The sequence below is a fragment of the Cetorhinus maximus genome, chromosome 31 (genome assembly GCF_964194155.1).
Source record: "Cetorhinus maximus chromosome 31, sCetMax3.hap1.1, whole genome shotgun sequence".
In the NCBI taxonomy this organism is placed as follows: Eukaryota; Metazoa; Chordata; class Chondrichthyes; order Lamniformes; family Cetorhinidae; genus Cetorhinus; species Cetorhinus maximus.
Window position 1 is genome coordinate 16,878,282 of NC_135909.1, and position 15,440 is coordinate 16,893,721.

General features: G+C 47.3%; 1 protein-coding gene, 1 long non-coding RNA gene and 1 other non-coding gene across 3 annotated transcripts in view; 2 read left to right on the forward strand and 1 right to left on the reverse strand.

Moving 5' to 3' along the window:
- The window catches only part of LOC144670504 (uncharacterized), a 35,252-nt gene extending 25,135 nt beyond the window's left edge, over nucleotides 1-10,117 (forward strand). Inside the window, exons 2-3 of the long non-coding RNA XR_013573891.1 lie at nucleotides 38-142; nucleotides 10,051-10,117. This is a non-coding gene — a long non-coding RNA (uncharacterized LOC144670504). The remainder of the gene's footprint in view (nucleotides 1-37; nucleotides 143-10,050) is intronic.
- Nucleotides 1-15,440, forward strand: part of LOC144670304 (uncharacterized) — a 210,811-nt gene that overhangs the window by 134,957 nt on the left and 60,414 nt on the right. The window lies entirely within an intron of this gene.
- On the reverse strand, nucleotides 6,292-6,363 carry trnaw-cca (transfer RNA tryptophan (anticodon CCA)). Its single transcript has one exon. It is a non-coding gene; the product is annotated as a tRNA-Trp (tRNA).

The window sequence follows — 15,440 nt, forward strand, 5'->3', positions numbered from 1 at the left end:
GTGTAGCAGGAATTTCCATTCCCAGTGTTACCTTTAGATTAAGGATTGGATATGATGAGCTGCCAGAGACCAACAGGAATTAATGATGACAACTGTATCAGTCGGATTCACACGTGAAGAAATCAGACATATTCTGTGGTGTGTTAGTATTATTGGTGCCTATATCACATTTCCACTGGCTGGAAGATATTATGTTTTATCATCACAGTCAGGTGATTTAGTAAAGATAGAACCTGGAGTTTTTCAGTGTTCCCAACTCCTTGAGCTTCTAGAAGAGGCAAAATATGTAACACAATATCCTCTAATACCCCACAGATGGGGAGTAAGGATATATGACAATATCCAGCAATAAAGCACATTAGAAACCAAGACCCTATCTTCCCCTCTCAGAGGGATGTGAACAATCCAGCCAAACTATTGACAACAAGAGAAGAGAAGTTTTACCCAGAGTCCTGGGGTCAATATTAGTCCCTCAAACAGAATCTCTCAAACAGGTTATTCAGTCATTGATCAGGTTGCAGTCTGTGGGATCTTTCTGTGTGCATTCAAACAAAAACCTCACTTAAAAAGCCACGGCCCCTTCCCACCCCACCCCCTCCTGCCATTGGTCGTGAGGTTTTGTGTCTTCTTGAGGTTGCAAAATGTGCTGGAGAAATTCAAGTTCCTCCCCCCTCACGCAATCCCTCCAGTTTCCTCTGTTCCTTCAGCTCTCACCCCCCTCTCCCACCTCTTACTGCCTCCCTCCCTTCCTCTACCCCTCTCTCCCTCCCTCCCTCTATTGCATGCTCTTTCCCTCCCTCTCCTCCTCTTTCTCACCATCCCTCCCCTCCTTTCCTCTCTCTCTACCTCACTCGCTCTCTCTCTTGTTGTGAAAGTCAACTTACCTTGAAGTTGAGAGCAGGGGTCCGGAACTTCAAATCCCAACAAGCCTCGCAATTGAGGCAATTGAGGCTTTTTCAGTCCTTTAGGCTGAGGACTGGCCCAGCGCCCCTGTGCATAAAGAAAACAAAGGGGCGAAAACCCGGTTCATGTGGCCAGGAGCATCAAAAACATTGGAGATAAAGTGTTCCAGGCAAATAACAGTGAGAGGGGAAAGGGAGCTTGCCCCAAAGGAAGAGGGAAAGGGAGATATCCCACAGGGAGTGGGACAGGGAGAGATCCCATAGGGAGAGGGGCAGGGAGAGATCCCAGAGGGAGAGAGGCAGGGAGAGACTCCATAGGGAGATGAGCAGGGACAGATCCCATAGGGAGAGATCCTATGGGGAGAGGGGCAGGGAGAGATCCCGTAGGGAGTGGGGCCGGGAGAGGCCCTAAAGAGAGAGGGGCAGGGAGAGGCCCCAAATGGAGAGGCCCAAAGAGAGAGAGACAGGGAGAAGTATCAAAGGGACAGGGAGAGGGACACAGAGATCCCATAGGAAAAAAGACAGGGAGAGATCCCAAAGGGAGAGGGACAGGGAGAGGCCCCAAATGGGGAGAGGCAGGGAGTGGTCCCATACGGAGAGGGGCAGGGTAAGATCCCATAGGGAGAGGAGCAGGGAGAGATCCCAAAGTGAGAGGGCCTGGGAGTGGTCCCATACGGAGAGGGGCAGGGTAAGATCCCAAAGGGAGAGGAGCAGGGAGAGATCCCATAGGGAAAGGGGCAGGTAGTGTCCCAAAGAGAGAGGGGCAGGGAGAGGCCCCAAAGGGAGAGGGGCAGGGAGAGGCCCCAAATGGGGAGGGGAAGAGAGAGATCCCATAGGGAGAGGGGCCGGGAGAGAACGCAAAGGGAGAGAGGCAGGGACTGGTCCCATAGGGAGAGGGGCAGGATGAGATTCCAAAGGGAGAGTAGCAGGGAGAGATCCCAAAGGAAGTGGGGCAGGGAGAGGCCCCAAAGGGAGAGAGGCAGGGAGAGACTCCATAGGGAAAGAAGCAGGGAGAGATCCCTTAGGGAGAGGGACAGGGTGTGGTCCCAAAGGGAGAGGGCAGGGGGAGGCCCCAAAGGGAGAGGAGCAGGGAGAGATCCTATAGGGAGAGGGGCAGGGAGAGATCCCATAGGGAGAGGGGCAGGGAGAGATCCTATAGGGAGAGGGGCAGGGAGACATCCCGTAGGGAGAGGGGCAGGGAGTGGTTCCAAAGGGAGAGGGCCAGGGAGAGGCCCCAAAGCTAGAAGGGCAGGGAGAGACCCCAATGGGAGAGGGGCACAGAGAGATCCCATAGGGAGAGGGACAGGTAAATATCCCATAGGGAGAGGGGCAGGGAGAGATCCCAAAAGGAAAGGGGCAGGGAGAGATCCCAAAGGGAGATGGGACAGGGTGAGCTATAAAATGAAGACTTCCAGACAGGGAGAGGAAGAGGCCGCAGTTAAATTGAAAAAGGTCTGCCAACAGTGAAGAGGGCTCAAGAGAAGGCCTGAATTTCCAAGAAGGCAGTGGAAGTTTGCTGACTCCAAGCTTCAGGCCTTTGGGGTGAAGGTTCCCCTTTGGAGCAGTGGAGTTCTGTTCACTGCAGCTGAAGCTGTGCTGGGGAGATGCTTCTTGAGAGCAGATTCGGTAGATCAGTAAACAGAATCTCGGGAGACCAAACTGAAAACCGGAACGTTTCGCAATCATTTCATCCCTCCGAGTTGGAGTAAGATCTTCGAAGGTGAAGGCTGGAATCCCTCGTGAGAGAGGCAGAGTTTCAGTGAGATTGATTGACTCCCAGTTTTTCTCATGTCTGAGTGGGTTGTTGTGAAATCCATGGATTCTGTCTTGGTCGCCATTTATTTTGTATTGTGCATTCGACCTCAATTTGGCTGTTATTTCACGTGTACCTCACATTAATCCTGAATGTACGACAAATATCCCCATGGAATCCTGTGGCTTTATTCACTGAGCAAGTGTCATGAATCACACACTTTAGTCACAGTAAAAAAATACGTTATTGGTCCCTAGCCTGATCTTACCAAAAACTTGTTGGGGGAGGGGCTGTCCGGACAAGGATCATGACTGTCTCTGATTCGTTTTCCTGGGATCTGTCTTCTCCCCAGGTTCCCACTGACCCCGGGCTCGGGGACTCTCAGGCCGGGCCGGGCTCTTTAACCGGCTCCATTCACTTTGGCAATCTCCATCTATCACTGGCCCTCTATCCAGCTCTACTTGTCCCCCGCCCCCCCCGCCCCCACCTTTAACCAGTTTATATTTGACCTCTCTTCTATTTTTCCTTAGTTCTGTTGAAGAGTCATACGGACTCGAAACGTTAATTATAGTTTACATAATAAAAGATGAATATAATGTTGTTAACACTGCGGTCTAACCAACTGAACTCAGCGGCTGTGTAGACGGAGGCGGCTGGGGTTAATGGACAGATTTTGTTTTACTTCTCATACTGGGTAACAGAGCAATTGCAAAAAGAATGGACACACCACATTGTTCCGATATAAAACTGTGCAAACTAAAAGCTAAGCGGGTGATTCAGAAGCCGGGGAAGAGGACTTTAATGTATCGAAATTGCAATTGACATTATCCTGTTCGCCAACATCCCCACACAATGATTACTGATATAAAAGCCCGCCACTTGAACAGTAACGCTTTTTTGAAAACAAAACAAAAACAGAATTACCTGGAAAAACTCAGCAAGTCTGGCAGCATCGGCGGAGAAGAAATCAGTCAACGTTTCGAGCCTCCATGGCCCTTCGGCTGAACTGCAGCATAGTTTCAACAAGGGAGAAATATAAATTGGTTTAAGGTGGGTGGGGGGCGGGGGGGAAGAGACACATTGAGGGTGTGGTGTGAGCAGATAATAATCAAAAGATGTCAGAGACAAAAGGGTCAAAGAGGTGTTGAAGGTGGTGGTCTTTGTCTGAGAAAAGTGCTAATTAAGAATGGAAAACAGGATATTCAAAGTACAGCTCTAGTGGGGGTGGGGTGGAAAGACTAAAGGTTTTAGTTTTAGATTTAAAAATAATGGAAATAGGTGGGGAAAGAAGAATCTATATAAATTATTGAAAAAAAAGCGGGTGGGGGGGGGGGGAAAGAAACGGGGTGGGGATGGGGGGAGGGGGAGTTTAAGATCTAAAGTTGTTGAATTCAATATTCAGCCCAGAAGGCTGTAAAGTGCCTAGTCGGAAGATGAGGTGCTGTTCCTTCAGTTTGCGTTGGGCTTCACTGGAACAATGCAGCAAGCCAAGGACAGACATGTTGGCAAGAGAACAGGGTGGAGTGTTAAAATGGCAAGCGACAGGGAGGTTTGGGTCTTTCTTGCGGACAGACCGCAGGTGTTCCGCAAAACGGTCGCCCAGTTTGCGTTTGGTCTCTCCAATGTAGAGGAGACCGCATTGGGAGCAACGAATGCAGTAGACTAAGTTAGGGGAAATGCAAGTGAAATGCTGCTTCACTTGAAAGGAGTGTTTGGGCCCTTGGACGGTGAGGAGAGAGGAAGTGAAGGGGCAGGTGTTGCATCTTCTGCGTGGGCATGGGGAGGTGCCATAAGTGGGGGTTGAGGAGTAGGGGGTGATGGAGGAGTGGACCAGGGTGTCCCGGAGGGAACGATCCCTACGGAATGCCGTCAAGGGGGGTGAAGGGAAGATGTGTTTGGTGGTGGCATCATGATGGAGTTGGCGGAAATGGCGGAGGATGATCCTTTGAATGCGGAGGCTGGTGGGGTGATAAGTGAGGACAAGGGGGACCCTATCATGTTTCTGGGAAGGAGGAGAAGGCGTGAGGGAGGATGCGCGGGATATGGGCCGGACACGGTTGAGGGCCCTGTCAATGACCGTGGATGGAAAACCTCGGTTAAGAAAGAAGGAGGACATGTCAGAGTAGCTGTTTTTGAAGGTAGCGTCATCAGAACAGATGCGACGGAGGTGAAGGAACTGAGAGAATGGGATGGAGTCTTTACAGGAAGCAGGGTGTGAGGAGCTGTAGTCGAGGTAGCTGTGGGAGTCGGTAGGCTTGTAATGGATATTGGTGGACAGTCTATCATCAGAAATTGAGACAGAGAGGTCAAGGAAGGGAAGAGAAGTGTCAGAGATGGACCATGTGAAGATGATGGAGGGGTGGAGATTGGAAGCAAAATTAATGAATTTTTCCAGGTCCCGACGAGAGCATGAAGCAGCACCGAAGTAATCATCGATGTACCGGAGAAAGAGTTGTGGGAGGGGGCCGGAGTAGGACTGGAACAAGGAATGTTCCACATACCCCATAAAGAGACAGGCATAGCTGGGGCCCATGCGGGTACCCATAGCCACACCTTTTATTTGGAGGAAGTGAGAGGACTTAAAGGAGAAATTGTTCAGTGTGAGAACAAGTTCAGCCAGACGGAGGAGAGTAGTGGTGGATGGGGATTGTTGGGGCCTCTGTTCAAGGAAGAAGCTAAGGGCCCTCAGACCATCCTGGTGGGGGATGGAGGTGTAGAGGGATTGGACATCCATGGTGAAGACGAAGCGGTTGGGGCCAGGGAACTTGAAATTGTTGATGTGACGTAAGGTGTCAGAGGAATCACGGATGTAGGTGGGAAGGGACTGGACAAGGGGAGAGAGAAGGGAGTCAAGATAACGAGAAATGAGTTCCGTGGGGCAGGAACAGGCTGACACGATCGGTCTGCCAGGACAGTTCTGTTTGTGGATTTTGGGTAGGAGGTAGAAGCGGGCTGTCCGAGGTTGGGCGACTATCAAGTTGGAAGCTGTGGGAGGAAGATCTCCAGAGGAGATGAGGTCAGTGACAGTCCTGGAAACAATGGCTTGATGTTCTGTGGTGGGGTCATGGTCCAGGGAGAGGTAGGAGGAAACGTCTGCGAGTTGACGCTCAGCCTCCGCGAGGTAGAGGTCAATGCGCCAGACAACAGCAGTACCACCCTTGTCAGCGGGTTTGATGACAATGTTGGGGTTGGACCTGAGAGAACGGAGTGCAGTGAGTTCAGAGAGAGACAGATTAGAATGGGTGAGAGGAGCAGAGAAATTGAGACGGCTAATGTCACGCCGACAGTTCTCAATGAAAAGATCAAGAGAAGGTAAGAATCCAGAGGGAGGGGTCCAAGTGGAGGGAGAATATTGGAGGTGGGGAAAAGGATCCGTTGAACGGGGAGAGGACTCCTGCCCAAAGAAGTGAGCACGGAGACGAAGACGGCGGAAGAAGAGTTCAGCATCATGCCGAGCCCGAAATTCATTGAGATGAGGGCGTAAGGGTATGAAACTAAGTCCTTTGCTGAGCACTGAACGTTCAGCGTCGGAGAGGGGAAGGTCAGGGGGTATAGTGAATGCGCGGCTGGGGCTGGGATTGTAAGATGGGGTGAGGACGGAGGGACAAGCAGGGGACAAAAGCAGACAAGCTTTTTTGAGCCTAACGTGATTTGAACACGCAACCTTCTGATCTGGAGTCAGACGCGCTACCGTTGCGCCACAAGCCCATCCGTTCAATTATAGTATTTTACTGCTCCTACATTCACTTCTTTACACCTTGATTATACTCCGGGGATTGGAATTTTGCTTAATCCCCATTTTCCCTCCGTTCTGTCAGGTCAGTGATTAATTTAAACTGTTTTCTAGGCTGTCTGCTGTTTAACTATTTCCCAGACATTACTTATACTTTTTGCTTCTAACTTCTGCTTGATACAAAGTGCCCCGGAATATATGAAGGACAAATGCAGAACTCCGCCAACTCCGAGTGACCTCGAAACAGCAACCTTGAATTTAATCGCTGAATCTACAAACCAATACCGACGCTCACACTGCTGCTGCATTGAGCCTGTGTCAGAAACCCTGAACTCGGGTGTCACTGAGTGACGGCGACGTTTGCGGCCAACGCCGCGCACGCGCATGGATCTTTAAATCCGCCATCTTTATTGGGGGCAATGTGCAGAAAGGCGCATGCGCAGTCATTGCTGACCCTGGATTACAAAATTCACTCTTTTCACAACCACTCCATCCGCAGCTCAGCACAAACCTCACAGACAGGGCTAGAAAGAGCAAATGGGACCCACTCTGTTCCCCCATTCTCACCCCACCCCCCAATTAAAATGACATGGTGGCGCCTTTTTAAAAAATATATCAAAGGATGAAATGTCGAAAGTAATTTCTGGGGGGAGAGAGAAAGTGGGAGAGACAGAGAAATGACCGCGGTCCCAGTGCCGACCCGGCGCGAGGCTCAGGAAGCGCGGGATTGTTTGAAATTTCCGGCCAGCCATTTCATTAGTTCAGAAAGATGTGAAAGATATTTTAGGTGAACTCTGTCCACTCTACGTATTCATTACTTAATGAAAAGAGCGGGTAGGCTTAATTATAAAAGGAACGGGGAGACATAGTTATAAAAAGAGCGGAGAGACTTCATTTAAAAAAGAGTTCTGAGAGTCAGGAGACTATTTTTTTTTTAAAGGGCAATGAGTGGGCCTTTAGCCCGAATAGTTTCCTTTAGCCTTTAAGGCTAAAGGCTGATAAGTCCCCTGGGCCTGCATGCCTGCATCATAGGATATTAAAGGAAGTAGCTACAGAGACAGTGGATCCACTGGAAATAATCTTCCAAGAATCCTTAGACTCTGGAAGCGTCCCAGAGTATTGGAAAACTTCCAATGCAACACTCTTATTCAAAAAGGGAGGGAGACAAAAACGGGTAACTATAGGCCAGTTAGCTAAACAACTGTCACTGGGAAAATGTTAGAGTCTATTATAAAGGATGTAATAGCAGAGCATTTAGAAATGAACAATATAATCAAGCATGTCAGCATGGCTTCATGAATGGGAAATCATGCCTGACAAATTCATTAGATTTTTTTGAGGAGATAGCAAGCAGGATAGATGAAGGCAAACCAGTATATGTAATATATTTGAATTTCCAAATGGCATTTGATAAGGTACCGCATGTGAGGCCAGATGTAGATAGGTTGATTCCCCTGGCTGGTGGGTCCAGAACCAGAGGGAACAGAGTCAGAATAAAGGCCAGGCTATTTAAGACTGAGGTGAGGCGGAATTTCTTCACTCAGAGGGAGGTGAATCTTTGAAATTCTCTACCCAGGAGGTCTGAAAGCCCGGATCTGTCACCTGGAGTTAATGCCTGTGCTCTGACAGATAAATTATACAGTTTCGAGTTTCCTAGTATTTTCTGGCCACATTTTCTGCTGAAAGGTGACACTTTATTTGCTGGGCAGTTTAAGGACCCTCTATGAAACTCACTCACTAAACATTCAAATGTGACAGTGTTTATTGCATGGGGCTTCCATTTATTCAGACACAGATCTGTTATAACAGTAGCTTGGGTTGGGATGTGATTCAGACCCACAGCTTTCTGATCTGAAGTTCGATGTATTCCTGTGTGACATAAGAATTTGCTAACTTTTTCTGCGGAGTGTTGTTCAATGGCATCAAGGGCGGAGATGTGACACCGATCCCTCGGCCACAGTTTTGTTTTTTGCAGTTTCTAGTAAGGGAGAACCAGTTGCAGACATGGGCGACAAAATATGTGAATATCTTTACCTTGTTTTCAGAGAAGGCACTAAAACATTCACCACCATCAACAGCGCAGGACTTTACCAAATTCTGGATAAAATTGACTGTCCATCAAAGCTCCTCCGTCCTTTCATTACAACATGCACTGTACTGTACGGTTTGACAGCACCACTTCCAACAGCTTCAGGGTGAAGAATGGAGTGAAATGAAGAATGGGTTGTTTCCTTGCCCCACTTTGTTTAGTATTTAATTTTCTCATGATCCTGCCCTTTGCCTTCCCTGCAGATTTCCTGCATAACAGGTCAGATAGCAAACGGTTAAATTGTCCCAGTTGAAAGTGAAGGCAACGATACAGCAGGTCTTGATCAGAGAACTCCTCTATCTGATGATACCACACTCATCGCCAACAGGGATTCTCAGCTACAGAGATTCATGGATTGTACTTCCCATGCCTGTAACTTGTTCTCCCCAGAATACTTACAGTAGAATGTATAATATGAGGAATAAGTGTCCCGTGGCGCAGCACAGGAGCGTCACTGCTTCTCTGGGTTCGAGTCCCACTCTAGGACTTGATGGCCAAACAGGTTAATCATCAAGCTGTAAATCATTCCAATACGCCTATGGCATGCGGGAAGAGAAGGAGAGTCTCCTGGTTGGCAATGATTGGTGCAGAGTTGTGCACCTCAATTTCTTGCCACGAGCGCCCTATTTCAGGGGGAAAACAAACTAGCCATAGAAACAGATGTAAGCACTTGTTTTGTCTTCCACAGACGCCACTGGGCATGGGAAGAGAAACGAAGGAAGAACAAGTATAAAATGGGGATATCAAGTCAGATAATAATGCAGCTTCAGGCCAATGGCTTCTGATGAAACAATTCATACATTACATTCGGATGGCAGCTGTTCATCCGTCTGCCATTCGGACCGTCATCAGACAAATCTTTCATTTCTTTACTTGTCTCTTTACTACTCTCTTTAGCCTTGCACCAGCAACTCGCTTATAATTTAAACTTTCCTGCCCTCCACGCTACTTTAGAAATGATAAAACAACAGATTATACAGAATATTGTAATGAATGACGACCCACAATAAATTAATAATATGACAATAAATGAACAGCTAGCAATAAGTGACCAGAAAATGTTAGTGGTAGACATTCAATTCGAGTCTAAAGGTCACACACATGTCACAGTTTTCACCTTAAGTAAGGCCGATAAGGACGGACTGAGTGGTAAACTGAACATGTTAAATCCCAATCAGCATGCAAAACAAGACAGGGAACAATCGGAGGCTCTGAAAGAAGTATTTAGTGCAATATGTAACTAATACAAGCCCGAAACGAACGAATATAAAGGAAACTTCACTTTAACAGTTCATGGTGATTTTTGGGGATGGGATTCCATGTTTTTAACCAGGGATTAAGAAATCATGGTGATGTCTGTCCAAATAATTATTAACTGCGTCTTTGTGATAATGTTGTCTCCGTTTTGCTGATGTTCTTGTATTTCTGAATGGTGCTTGTCACTGGGAGGACGCTGCTGTTCAAATAAACATGGTGAATTACTGTCAGACCGTATAGATCTGACATTTTCTGACAAATATGTATAAACTGCACTAGACTGTTTCCATCTAAGGGAATAACTTTTACTTTACAGATAATCCTCGAGTGCAGGAGAACAAAAGAAGGGCAACTGCCAATGTCAGGTCTTTTGGAGAAAACGGTTGGGAGAAAGTTGAAATCCTGAGCTGGTGTGTGTTTGCAGCATTTACAGTTTGTGACCTTGCGTTAATAAAAACAATTTGAGATTGCAGATTGAAGTGTTGACTGGGCGTAATAAACTGATACAAATATTCTGTAAATAAAAGTGATTGAGTGTTGCATCAAATGCTACCTTTTGGTGTCAATGGGAATACAAATAGTAGAGAATGGTTTTGATCCAGTGATCTCTGAGCTACAGACCGATCACGACTCAGCTGCACCATTCTGCGAGATAAGGGCTCCAGCGTACAGCCCATGATTGTTTAGTGGTAGCTGGGAAATTTTTTTTAAAGACAGTGAGTTGTGGTGATTCGGAATGCGCAGCCTGAAAGTCACGAACTGAATGTCGGCCACTAAAACTTTGTGGTCACTTTTTGCTAGATGTTCATTCATTGTCATATTATTAACAGATTGTGGGTCGTTATTCATTACAATATCTGGTATAACCTGCTGTCTTGTTGTTTCGAAAGTAGTGTAGAGGGCAGGAAAGTTTAAATGACAAGCGAGTTGGTGATTCAATTGTACATTTAAAAGGGAATTGGAATACAGAAATGACAATATTTTCAGGCGGATCTGAAATGATCAGCGGAATGGGACAGGGCCCACACTCTGAGTCGAATGGCCTCTGTCTGAGTTGTTGTTGAATGAAATGGCGAACAGAAATAACCAGAATGCTCAGCGGCTGCGAAAGCGGCCTCTCACCATCAAAAAGGCCACAGTGCGCAGGCGCAGCAAAGTCCAGCCCTCAGAAGTTTCTGTTTGCGTGGAGCATGCGCAGTGTGGCTCCTGGAAGCTGAGCCGGGGGTGACCGAGTCTCAGCGGCTCTCAGAGCCCGAATCGGAGCCGCCAGGATCGGCAGACGTGCGGCGAGGGACCTGGGCGGGCGGCACCATGAAGCCGGTGGTTGTTGCAGACTGAAGGTCAGTGAGATGAAACATTGAGCTCAACAATTTCAGACCGTAAACTCCGTTCTTCATTTTGTTTCCTTTGCTTGTTTCCTTTTATTTTTTCAGTTCGCAGCTCAGCTGCTCCAGGCACAGGTTTTGTTTCTTTGCTTCTTTTCTTGCCCCATCTCCATTCCCTTTGGCCCTGGAGACTAACTTTTCTGTCACTCAACCTCTCCTGTCTTCCACCCGGTCACAAACCTTCCTTTTGTCCTTGTCCCACACACCCCTGGTTTCCAACCTATTCCATCTCTCACTTATCCCAGTCCTGGTGAAAGGTCACAGCTGAAACACTAACTCTGTTTTTCTCAGGACACAAATGCTGCCTAATCTGCTGAGTTTTCTTTTCCAACATTCTCTGTTTCAATTTAAGATTTCCATCATCTCTTCCGTATTCTGCTTTTTGATGAGCTCAGAGCTGAACCCAGTCAGAGTCAACACCTTCAGAAGAGAGAGTGGAGAGATTGTGCCGGAGGGAGGGCTTTGGATTCCTGGGGCATTGGTACCGGTTCTGGGGAAGGTGGGATCTGTACAAACCAGACGCTCTACACCTGAATAGGACTAGGACGAGTGTCCTTTAAGGGAGATTTGTTAGTGTTGTTGGGGAGGGTTTTAACTAGGTTGGCGGGGGGGATGGGAACCTGAAGACAGATTCAGAGCAGAGAGCGGGAGACAGCAAATTAGCGAGTGACTCTGAAAGACAGAAGAAGCAAAGGTTAAATGCACAGGAATTTGGCAAAGTTAAAAGGTATTTATCTAAATGCAAGAAATTTAGCAAAAAAGCCAAATGGCTGAGGGAAAAGATAGTCACGTGGCAGCATGACATTGCTATAATGGAGATTTGGCTTAAAGAGGGCCAAAAATGGCAGCTCAACATCGCTGATCATGGAGTTTTCAGGCAGGGTAGAGAGGGGCCTAAAAAGGTGTGGTGGGGTAGCATTACTGATTACTGTGGCCGTCAATGTGACTCCAGGATGGTGTGTTGCCTCCCTGGTGTCAGGGTCCGGGGTGTCACTAAATGGCTGCAGGGCATCCTGAAGAGGGAGGGTGATAAGGCAGAGGTCATGGTACATGTTGGTACCAATGACATAGGTAGAAAGAGGGATATGAGGTCTTGCATCAAGAATTCAGGGAGTTAGGCAGTAGACTGAAAAGCAGGACCTCTCGGGTTGTTATCTCTGGATTACTCCCAGTGCCACGTGCTAGCAAGCACAGAAATAGGAGAATAACGCAGATGAATACGTGGCTTAAGAGTTGGTGCAGGAGGGAGGGTTTTAGATTCCTGGATCATTGGGACTGTTTCTGGGGAAGGTGGGACCTGTACAAGCGGGACAGTCTACATCTGAACCTGAGCGGTACTAACATCCTTGCGGGCGGGTTTGCTAGTGCTGTTGGGAGGAGTTTGAACTAATTCGGCAGGGGGAGGGGACACAGAATGTTAGCAGAATAGGGACACATCATAATACAGTAAAACAATCAAGTCAGAGGGAATACAGCTGCATTAAGTTTCAGCGGAGTAAGGCAAGGCTGGATGGCCTATACTTTAATGCCAGGAGTGTTATATTTAAAACGGATGAGTTAAGGGTGAGGATTGACACATGGAATTGTGATATAATAGCCATCACAGAGACGTGGTTGAGAGAGGGGCAGGATTTGCAGCTCAATATTTCAGGATATAGAATCTTCAGACAAGACGGGGAGGGGGTAAAAGAGGCGGAGGCATTGCATTATTAGTTAAGGAGTCAGTTAATGCAGTAAGGAGAGAGGATATCTTGGAGGAGACATCAAATGAAGCTTTATGGGCAGAGCTTAGGAATAAAAAAGGGGCAGCCACATTGTTAGGTGTTTATTATAAACCCCCAGATAGTTAGCGGGAAATTGAGGAGAAAATATGTCACAATTTGCGGAGATGTGTAAAAACAATAGCAATAGGATAATTATATTAGGTGATTTCAAATTTCCCAACATTAATTGGGATAGACATAGTGTTAAGTGGAGGAATTTGTTGAAATGTGCACAGGAGAACTTTTTAGGTCAATTTGTAGAGGGTCCAACAAGGGACGGTGCATTGCTGGACCAAATTCTGGGGAATGAAGCTGGACAGGTGGCTGAGGTGGTAGTTGGGGAGCATTTTAGTGATAACGATCACAACATGGTACAATTTAAGCTTGTTATGGACAAAAAAATAGACAAGTTGCAAAAAAAAAATGTTTTGGATTGGGGTAGAGTGGATTTTAGTAAAATAAGGTGGGTCTGGCCAAGGTAGACTGGAACTTGTGGGGAAATCTACAGCGGAACAGTGGGGGGCGTTGAAAAAGGAAATTGGGTGTGTACAGGCTCAACATGTTCCCTCTAGGGTGACAGGAAGGAGTAACAAGCCCAGAGAACCATGGATGACCAGACATATTCAGGATACAATGAGAAGGAAAAGAGAGGCTTTTAGCAGGTAGAAGGGGAGCAAATCAGCAGAGGCATTAGTGGAGCACATAAAGTGCAGGGAGGAGCTTAAGAAAACAATTGGCACAGCAAAGGGGGCATATGAGAAAGCTTTGGCTAGTTAAAGTAGGGAAAATCCCAAGATATTCTATAAGTATATCAATGGGAAGAGGATAACCAGGGAAAGAGTAGGGCCTATTAGGGACCAAGGGGGAAATCTATGGATGGAGCCAGAGGAGATCGGTAGAGTGTTGAACGAATTCTTCACATCCGTCTTCACCCAAGAGAATGAGGATGAAGGTATGGAACTCAGGGAGAGAGACTGCGAGGTTCTTGAGCAAGTTGATATAGGGAGTGACAAGGTATTGCAGGTGTTGGCAGGTTTAAAAGTGGACAAATCTCCAGGTCTGGATGATTTGTGTCCCAGACTGCTGAGGGAGGCAAGGGAGGAGATCGCAGGGACTCTGACCCAAATTTTCAATTCCTCTCTGGCCACAGGGGAGGTGCCAGAGGACTGGAGAACAGCTAATCTGGTTCCGCTATTTAAGAAGGGTTGTAGAGATAAGCCAGGGAACTGCAGGCTAGTAAGTCTCACGTCAGTAGTAGGGAAAATATTGGACAAAATTCTGAAGGAGAGAATCTATCTCCACTTGGAGAGGCAAGGTTTGTTCAGAGATAGTCAGGATGGTTTTGTCAGAGGGAGGTCATGCCTAACAAATTTGATTGAATTTCTTGAGGAGGTGACCAGGTGTGTAGATGAGGGTAGTGCAGTTGATGTAGTTTATATGGATTTCAGCAAAGCCCTTGACAAGGTCCCACATGGGAGACTTATAAAGAAGGCAAATGCACATGGGATACAGGGTAATTTGATGAGGTGGATTCAAAATTGGCTTAGTTGTAGGAGACAGAGGGTGATGACAGAAGGCTGCTTTAGTGACTGGAAGCCCGTGTCCAGTGGCATACCACAGGGATCTGTGCTGGGTCCCCTATTATACACCATTTATATAAACGACATAGATGACCATGTGGGGGATAGGATTAGTAAGTTTGCGGATGACACAAAGATTGGCCGGATGGTTAACAGTGAGTTTGAGTGTCTTGGGCTACAGGAAGATATAGATGGGATGGTCAAATGGGCAGATAAGTGGCAGATGGAATTTAACCCTGAAAACTGTGAGGTGATACACTTTAGAAGGAGTAATTTGACAAGGAAACATTCAATGAATAGCATGACACCAGGACGTTCTAAGGAACAAAGGGACCATGGCGTGTGTGTCCATAGATCTCTGAAGGTGGAGGGGTATGTTAATGGGGTGGCGAAAAAGGCGTTTGGGACACTTGCCTTTATCAATCGAGGCATAGATTACAAAAGTAGGGAGGTCATGTTGGAGTTGTATAGAACCTTGGTGAGGCCACAGCTGGAGTACTGTGTGCAGTTCTGGTCGCCACATTATAGGAAGGATGTGATTGCACTGGAGGGGGAGCAGAGGAGATTCACCAGGATGTTGCCTGGGATGAAACATTTAAGTTATGAAGAGAGGTTGGATAGACTTGGGTTGTTTTCGTTGGAGCAGAGAAGACTGAGAGGTGACCAGATCGAGGTGTGCAAGTTTATGAGGGGCATGGATAGGGTGGATCGGGAGCAGCTGTTCCCCTTTGTTGAAGGATCAGTCACGAAGGGACACAAGTTCAAGGTGAGGGGCAGGAGGTTTAGGGGCGATGTGAGGGTGGTTACGGTCTGGAATGCACTGACTGGGAGGGTGGTGCAGGCGGGTTGCCTCACATCCTTTAAAAAGTACCTGGATGAGCACTTGGCACATCACAACATTCAAGGCTATGGGCCAGGTGCTGGTAAATGGGATTAGGTAGGTAGGTCAGGTGTTTCTCACATGTTGGTGCAGACTCG